Source organism: Hermetia illucens, chromosome 1 (genome assembly GCF_905115235.1).
Source record: "Hermetia illucens chromosome 1, iHerIll2.2.curated.20191125, whole genome shotgun sequence".
In the NCBI taxonomy this organism is placed as follows: domain Eukaryota; kingdom Metazoa; phylum Arthropoda; class Insecta; order Diptera; family Stratiomyidae; genus Hermetia; species Hermetia illucens.
In genome coordinates this window covers 70,509,288-70,516,423 of record NC_051849.1, presented here as the reverse complement: position 1 = coordinate 70,516,423, position 7,136 = coordinate 70,509,288, and positions in this window count along the sequence as shown.

The following is a 7,136-nucleotide window of genomic DNA, read 5'->3' as shown; positions in this document are numbered from 1 at the left end:
CGCCCTCTTCACATTGCATTTCTGGATCTGGAGAAAGCGTTTAACCGTGTGCCACACGAACTCATCTGGTATGCTCTACGACAATACTTAGTGCCAGAAGAACTCGTGCGCTGGGTTCAATTGCACGATCCAAAAAGTAAAGTCCGAAGTGTGACGGGCATTTCTCAGTCGGTGCCCATCCAGGAAGCGCCCTCTCACCATTTCTCTTTATTATTGTTATGGATACCTTCACACGGGACATCCAACGTCCAGCGCCCCATACACTGCTTTATGCAGATCATGTTTTCCTAGCGTCTAATAGGAAAAATGATCTCGAGCAACTTGTCCAAAAATGGAATGATCGCCTCATGCAACATGGCCTCAGATTGAATCTAAACAAAACTGAATTTTTGACGACCGATTGTCAGCGACACTGACCTGCCCAGAACTGAGTGAATTAAATACCTCGGTTCAACGCTATCAGCCAATGGAGAAGTGCGTTATGAAATTGTTTCACATATTAATGCAACCTGGATGAAGCGGCGTTCCACAATTGGTGTTGTTTGTGATCGGCGTATCAACGAACGTCTCAAATCTAAAATTTACTGGAATGTCGTCCGTCCTGTCGCTCTCATGTTTTTGAGACAATGAACGACGTCTTGCCGTAATGGAGACGAAGATGTTGCGTTGGAATAATGGCGTAATACGTTTTGATCACATCCGAAATGAGGATAACCGTGATCGATATGGGGTTGCACCGATCGTGCAAAAGTTGTGAGAGAGGCATCTTCAAGGGTATGATCACGTTATTCGCGCTAATGAGAATTCACTTGTCAAGATTGGTCTGAACCACGAAGTCAATGATAAACGACCAAAAGGCCGGCCGAAACAACCATAGCTTGGTTCACTTGATGGGGATTTAAAAGCCTCACGATTGCATGAAGATCAGGCATTTGATAGAATAAAATGGCAAAACCGATCACGACGAGCCGACCTCACTTATGAACGGGACTGAAGAAAAGAAGAAGAATGCCACTTTAAAAATGGTCGATGCGGAGCTAACTTTTGATTTAATTATTGAGGAAAATCAGAGCCCAAACCGACCTAATGACGAACCGGACCAAATGAGAAGAAATCTTCTCCCAATTTTTTAGCCCGTTAATTCTTTGTTTAGGGCGTTAGAATGCTAGTATTACTTCAAGTAAATACTCAGAGCTACCGAAAGCCCATTAAAATTTTGAGTTTACTTTTGCTAGCCATAATCTACCGAAAAATGACGCTAAAATCTAACCCAAATTAATGAATAAAATCAAAGTTTCCTGCATGAAAACATCACAAAATCTTCCATATACGATGGGCCTAGCTTTTGGTTTTCAACTTGTTTCATATAATATTTGATTTAAGATACTCATGGAAACTATTATGCTTTGATGCGATAGAAACAACAAGCAACAGACATGTTTGAAATATTGAAAATAGCAAGGATAATCGTAGAAAACTAGTTAAGCCTACAATCTAAATACTTCCTACCAAATGAGGATATATAGCCGCTCTGCGTAACGTGTTTGTTTTGTTGAGAATTATGTACTATAGAAAGCCCCCTACATCCCCATTGTAGCTAAAAAAAATATAATCCAATAAGTCATCTGAGCTCCTCTTTTTATACTATATAATTAATTGCGTTGGGAATACCACAATCTTTACATTCCAACCAGCATCCCCCCAGTATACAGTTTTGAACTCACAAGCAGCAGCGAGCAATTCAAGACATCTATCTTCATCACATTTATTGCCCAACCCCATCCTACTCTATAATTTGTCCAACTCGCAAATCATTAATGAACAAGCTTATCACGGAATTATTTTCGATTCCCACAGGATTGCAAAACACCAGGCGACGTTCAAAGACGCCAGCTAAATCCCATCATTTTTACACTGCCGTCGGCAGCAAGTTTTCTCCCTGGAAACCAATTCAATTTGTCAACCTTGCAAATGAATTTCCCTGTTTTTCGCATCGCAAATGCTTCCGATTAACCTACACCATACCGCGTCAATCCTGACCGTGAAAGAGTGATTAATTATTAACTACGTCTCCACTGCCCCATCCCATTGACTAGCCAACGAGCCGTTTCTTATTTTCATCTACTCCGATTTTCCTATTTAAGCATTCAAATTTACATTTTCCCTGGGGCAACGTTGGGGGAGTTGATCCTTCCCGGTAATTACTATCGAAAGTTAAACAAAAATAATTGACGTGCTCCGATCGTTAAGAAAAATGGGAGGAAAAGGGGTGGTTTATGGCTCAAGGATTTGTTTGTGGTCGAGTCCATTCTGTATTGTAAACGTAATTTAAGTAGAGCAAATAGGAGCTTGCTGGACGAATTTATCAACTAAATGGCATATTTATCAAGTTCTCCAAGTTAAATGTAAAATTAATGAAATAAAGAAACAAACAAAAAAATGAGGAGATTTATGAGTAAGAAATGACCAAAACTGATTTTTAATAAACAAAGCGAAACCCAAAAACCAGGACCGCCAGATATAGAAAAGTTTCCTTTTGATATAAGAGACTTCACGATGTAGATCCGTTTTTGTAAGGTTTTGAACAAAACAAATACATATAGTATTAAAATCGATCCACTGTCTGTCTATCTGTCTGCCTGGTTGTCCGTTCCTTTGTGTGCCTGTCTGTCCATCCCTTTGTCTGCCTGTCGGCCGCACACACTTTCCACGGAAATAGTCAAGCCTACTAACAGGGAATATGGTTGGTAGGTTGTATATAATAATGATAATAATAAAACTCCGCCGAAACCGGTCCTAAGCCCGGTTGTGAAAGGAGGAAGGATGAATAGCTTCAGTCTGAATGGCTGTATGCCACCGCAGCATCTCACGGGGTAGGTGAGGAAACTGCAGGAACTTTGCAGTCTTGCAGATTACTCACTAAGGAAGCTATCCCAACAACTGGCATCTAGGGATAAAATGTACCACCAAAAATGAGAAGAAGAAGAAATTTGAGGTCCGGTACGGATAACCGGCGGGAGTCGTCTGACTTGGTGACTGGGTCGGGCTCTCGTAATGGACAGCACGGCGACGAAACCGCTAGTCGTGGGGCGGTTCGACTTCTAGGCACCACGACAACCAGGAACACAGCTCCGCCTGCTGCAGCTGTTTAACCAGAAACTGTGGCGACCACTTCAGTAGTTTCGCGTAGGAAGAGAATGAAATGGACTGAAGAAATGAACCTCTTCATCATCCGCTCTTACTACGAAATAACGGCGGGGCGGATTCAACATCATACCGCCCCTGTTACACCTGAGATACGTCGAGCGTTTCCCACAATTCGCACGAGACTGTGCAGCGAGTCGCAGACCAGTACCACTTTATTACTCGCAGCGACACAATCCCGGCCACCATCAGGGAACGTGTTCGACTTGAGGTCATCGGGGAAACTGGTGACCGGGAGTCGATGGGGGCAGAGGCGGCGGCATCAACAACACCACGCCGCACTGCAGGCAACAGTTTCAGTACTCGCCGAAGCACTCTTCTCCACCGTCCAGCTGAGGTTTCCGCTGAGGTTCGGGACGAATTCCAAAGAGCGTGTATAGAATTCTCGGATATGGATCCTTTGCATAGACCAGGTATTCCCAAGCTGTACTTCTAGAATGAATTTAAAAAAGGCTTCAGTTGAATTTCAAAAGTATAGTATTAAGTTATTATTAACTTTATTTGAGCAGGTATCGGAATGGGATGTATTTTTAGGCCTAGATTTCGTATAAATTCGCCATTGAGAATTTTTTTCTAGATTACCGGCTGATTAGGTTCTGAGAACGAGACGGGTTACCCTTTTAGGTATATATATTTTGAGCAGCCGCGAGCCTATGTTTCACCCAATATCAGAAAAAAGCCAGTATCGAAAGTACCAATGCAGCCATTAATGCCACACATGGCTATATTTTGTGAAAAAAATTGTTTACCAATCTTTCCCACGTATGTGAACATACTTCACATGCTCAGGGATGATTTTCGCAAAGAATTTCGTCTAGACACATGCCGAATCCAAGCCATCTGCAAAAATCGTCACAAGCCGCATCCCGGTCATATCTTCGGTAACCTCCACATCCATTTTATGACCGAAATAGACTACAAGACTACAAGTACCTGCGAATTCTGCAAGAAACCCATATTCAAATTTGTAATTTGAAGGATTTTCTGCTGTCAGAATTCCTGTGAAATGTAAAGCCAGTGCGAAAACCACATCTCTCGGGGAAAAATGAATATGTTCACTACCCCTTCATTGGCATATGCTTTCGGAATATTCTCAAGATGATCGATTTGCAAAGCATCCGGCGCGGATCCAGACTACTATCTCCAAGTTGGAGCAGATGAACCTACCTCATGACACCGGAGGGTTGGCGTGGCGCACAACATAACCGCCAAGTTGACTTGCCACGCGCTTGTTTTTACAACAAAGAACAGGCAAGTCCCTTCATGCCGCTGTTTGTAAAACAAATTACGGGCTGACTCCACTTACCTTGAAAAATCGTTCTTTCAGTCCTCTGAGTGGTGTAAAGTTAGACCAAGAGTGAATCATTGAATGAAAATCGAATGGCAGCTGTTTGTTAATTTCCATTTATTGATGGCTGTATGCTGGGGTCTCATACATAAAAGGGGAAATATCACACAGTGCAGCAATTATAGAGATATCACTTTACTGAGTACCATCTATAAGATATTCTCCGCTTGCTATGCCGGATAGCCCCATACGCCCAGAACATCATCGGCTCATACCAAAGAGGCTTCACTCCAGGCAAATCAGCAACAGATCAGACGATGCTGAGGTAAATGCAAGAGGTACGATCCTCTTTAAGCCCACCCAACTACTGGCCTATGCTGACAATATCGACATCATGGAAAGAACCACCCGAGAAGTGCAAACTGCCTTCATCCTGATCGATGAGGTGGCGCGAGATCTTGGGCTGCACATCAATGAAGGCAAGACAAAATATATGGTGGCAACGTCAGCACCGAAAACCAACCAACCAACAACATCAAACCGCACTGATCAAACGGGAAGAATAAAGATAGGAGAATAAAACTTTGAGACCATTGATAATTTCTCTTATCTAGGGTCGAAAATCACAACCGACAACGCTCGAAACGTCCCACCATAGGGCCAAAACTCTTACTGTACAAGACAATGATCTTGCCAGTCCTCATGTATTCCTCGGAGACTTGGGTTCTTAATAAGAAAAATTGCGAACTCTTGGCTGCGTTCGAGAGAAGAGTCTTCCGAAGAAGTTTTGGCCTCCTACATGAGGATGGTCGATTCCGTAGCCTAAATAACAACGAAATCTATGAGCGATACCATGACCGTCCGGTTATGGATAAAATCCGACTCAATAGGTTACGGTGGGGAAGTCACTTAATCTGGGTGGATGAGGATGATCCAGCCCGGAAAGTTTATAAGGGCAATATTTATAGTAGAAAAAGAAGACGAGGCAGACCTTGCCTAAGATGGGGCGATGGCGTAGATCAGGACGCCAAACAGCTTTTAGGGATATCGAATTGGTGGGCCTCGGCGCAAAACCGGGATGTATGGAGTTTCTTATTAAGGTAGGCCTAGACCGGATACCGGTTGTCGCGCCGTTGATGATGATGATGTATCCTAGGAAATTTTTCTTGTTGAAACGAAGAGATTTGTGTGCGCCATCCAGGATAGCGTAGTTGTCACCCTGAACTTATAAAAAACTCAAAATTAAGGACCGGGTGGAGAACGACCAGTGCAAAATGTGTGATTCCTCGTTAGAGACACTAGACCACCCCATTTTTGGCTCCATTGTTATAGAACCGGTGCAATATTCGGACAGGCATAATGCTGCATGTACGGTGATTCATGAAAACTTTACATACAAGCATGGGCTGATCACGGAAACGTGACCGGTTTACCGATATGACCCGCAGATAGTACTCAATAGTTGTGTTTACTGGATGTATTCGGGCCGGCAACATTTAGCTGATCACTCAATACAACGCAACAAGTCTAACGAGATGTTAGTTGGCAAGACGGATCGATCATTCGATTTTTGATCCCTTTACGGCTTCCCTTGATGTCCTGGTCCTCTCACAAAGTTTGTTTAAAACCATGCAAAAGTACACCATTTTGCATTCAAGCTCGATGTTGCCGGAAATTCTCGACGGACTCTCCCACTAGCCTACCACCAGCCAAAGTCATGAAAACCCTATATATTTTAAATAGGTGGGATTTTCCGAGCCTAAATGGCTCACTTACTGTAGAATAAAGCCCATCTTCTGTTGAGATTGTGATAAAAAGGAATAAAATAAGAACAAAAAAATGTTTGCCTAGGAGCCATCATGGTCATTCAGCAATGATCAATACTATCAATTCCTAGAAGGCACAATTTAACCAAATAGTAAAGATAACGCTCATCTAGTTGTTAGTTTTTCATAGTCAAATACAAAATGGACATTTATACTCTCCCTTGTTAAACTTGTCAGAATTAAATTATATAATTATTCTCAAGTAAACTACAATACAATTATTTTCGAATTGTCGCATAATTTTAAAAACGCTGCCGTCATCGAGAACAGGCCACTACTTTTTGATATGTTATGATCTCCTTTGATATTTTTAAATCACCATAGATAATGTCAGCGTATGGAAAGCCAAACTCAATGTTATGTTTAATTCCCAAGTTGCTCAGATCATCCAAATCAGCAAAGTTCAAATAGACTAACATCTCGCACTCTATACAGGATACTGAATTATCGTGACATTGCACGTGAATTCCTTTTCTACCAATGCCCACTATATTTTCAGGTCATCTTCTGAAGAAATTCCTTACACAGTAGTTACTGTTTTCTTTACCATTTCGTTGCTGAGCTGTTATCTGCATAAAATTGTCCTGAACACAATCATCATCATCTTTAATTGCATCAGCAAAATGTTCACTTTTTGGCGAATACTGGATGGACACGCGATGATAAAATATAAACCCTTCCAAGAGATAAAATCACCACAAAGTCGGGCTATCGAAGACAGACGGACATTGATTTCAAATGTTAGCAAGGTCGCGCTCAATCAAGAAAAACTTCTTAACGATGTCCAAATAGCACATATCAGCAATACTTCTCGAAAT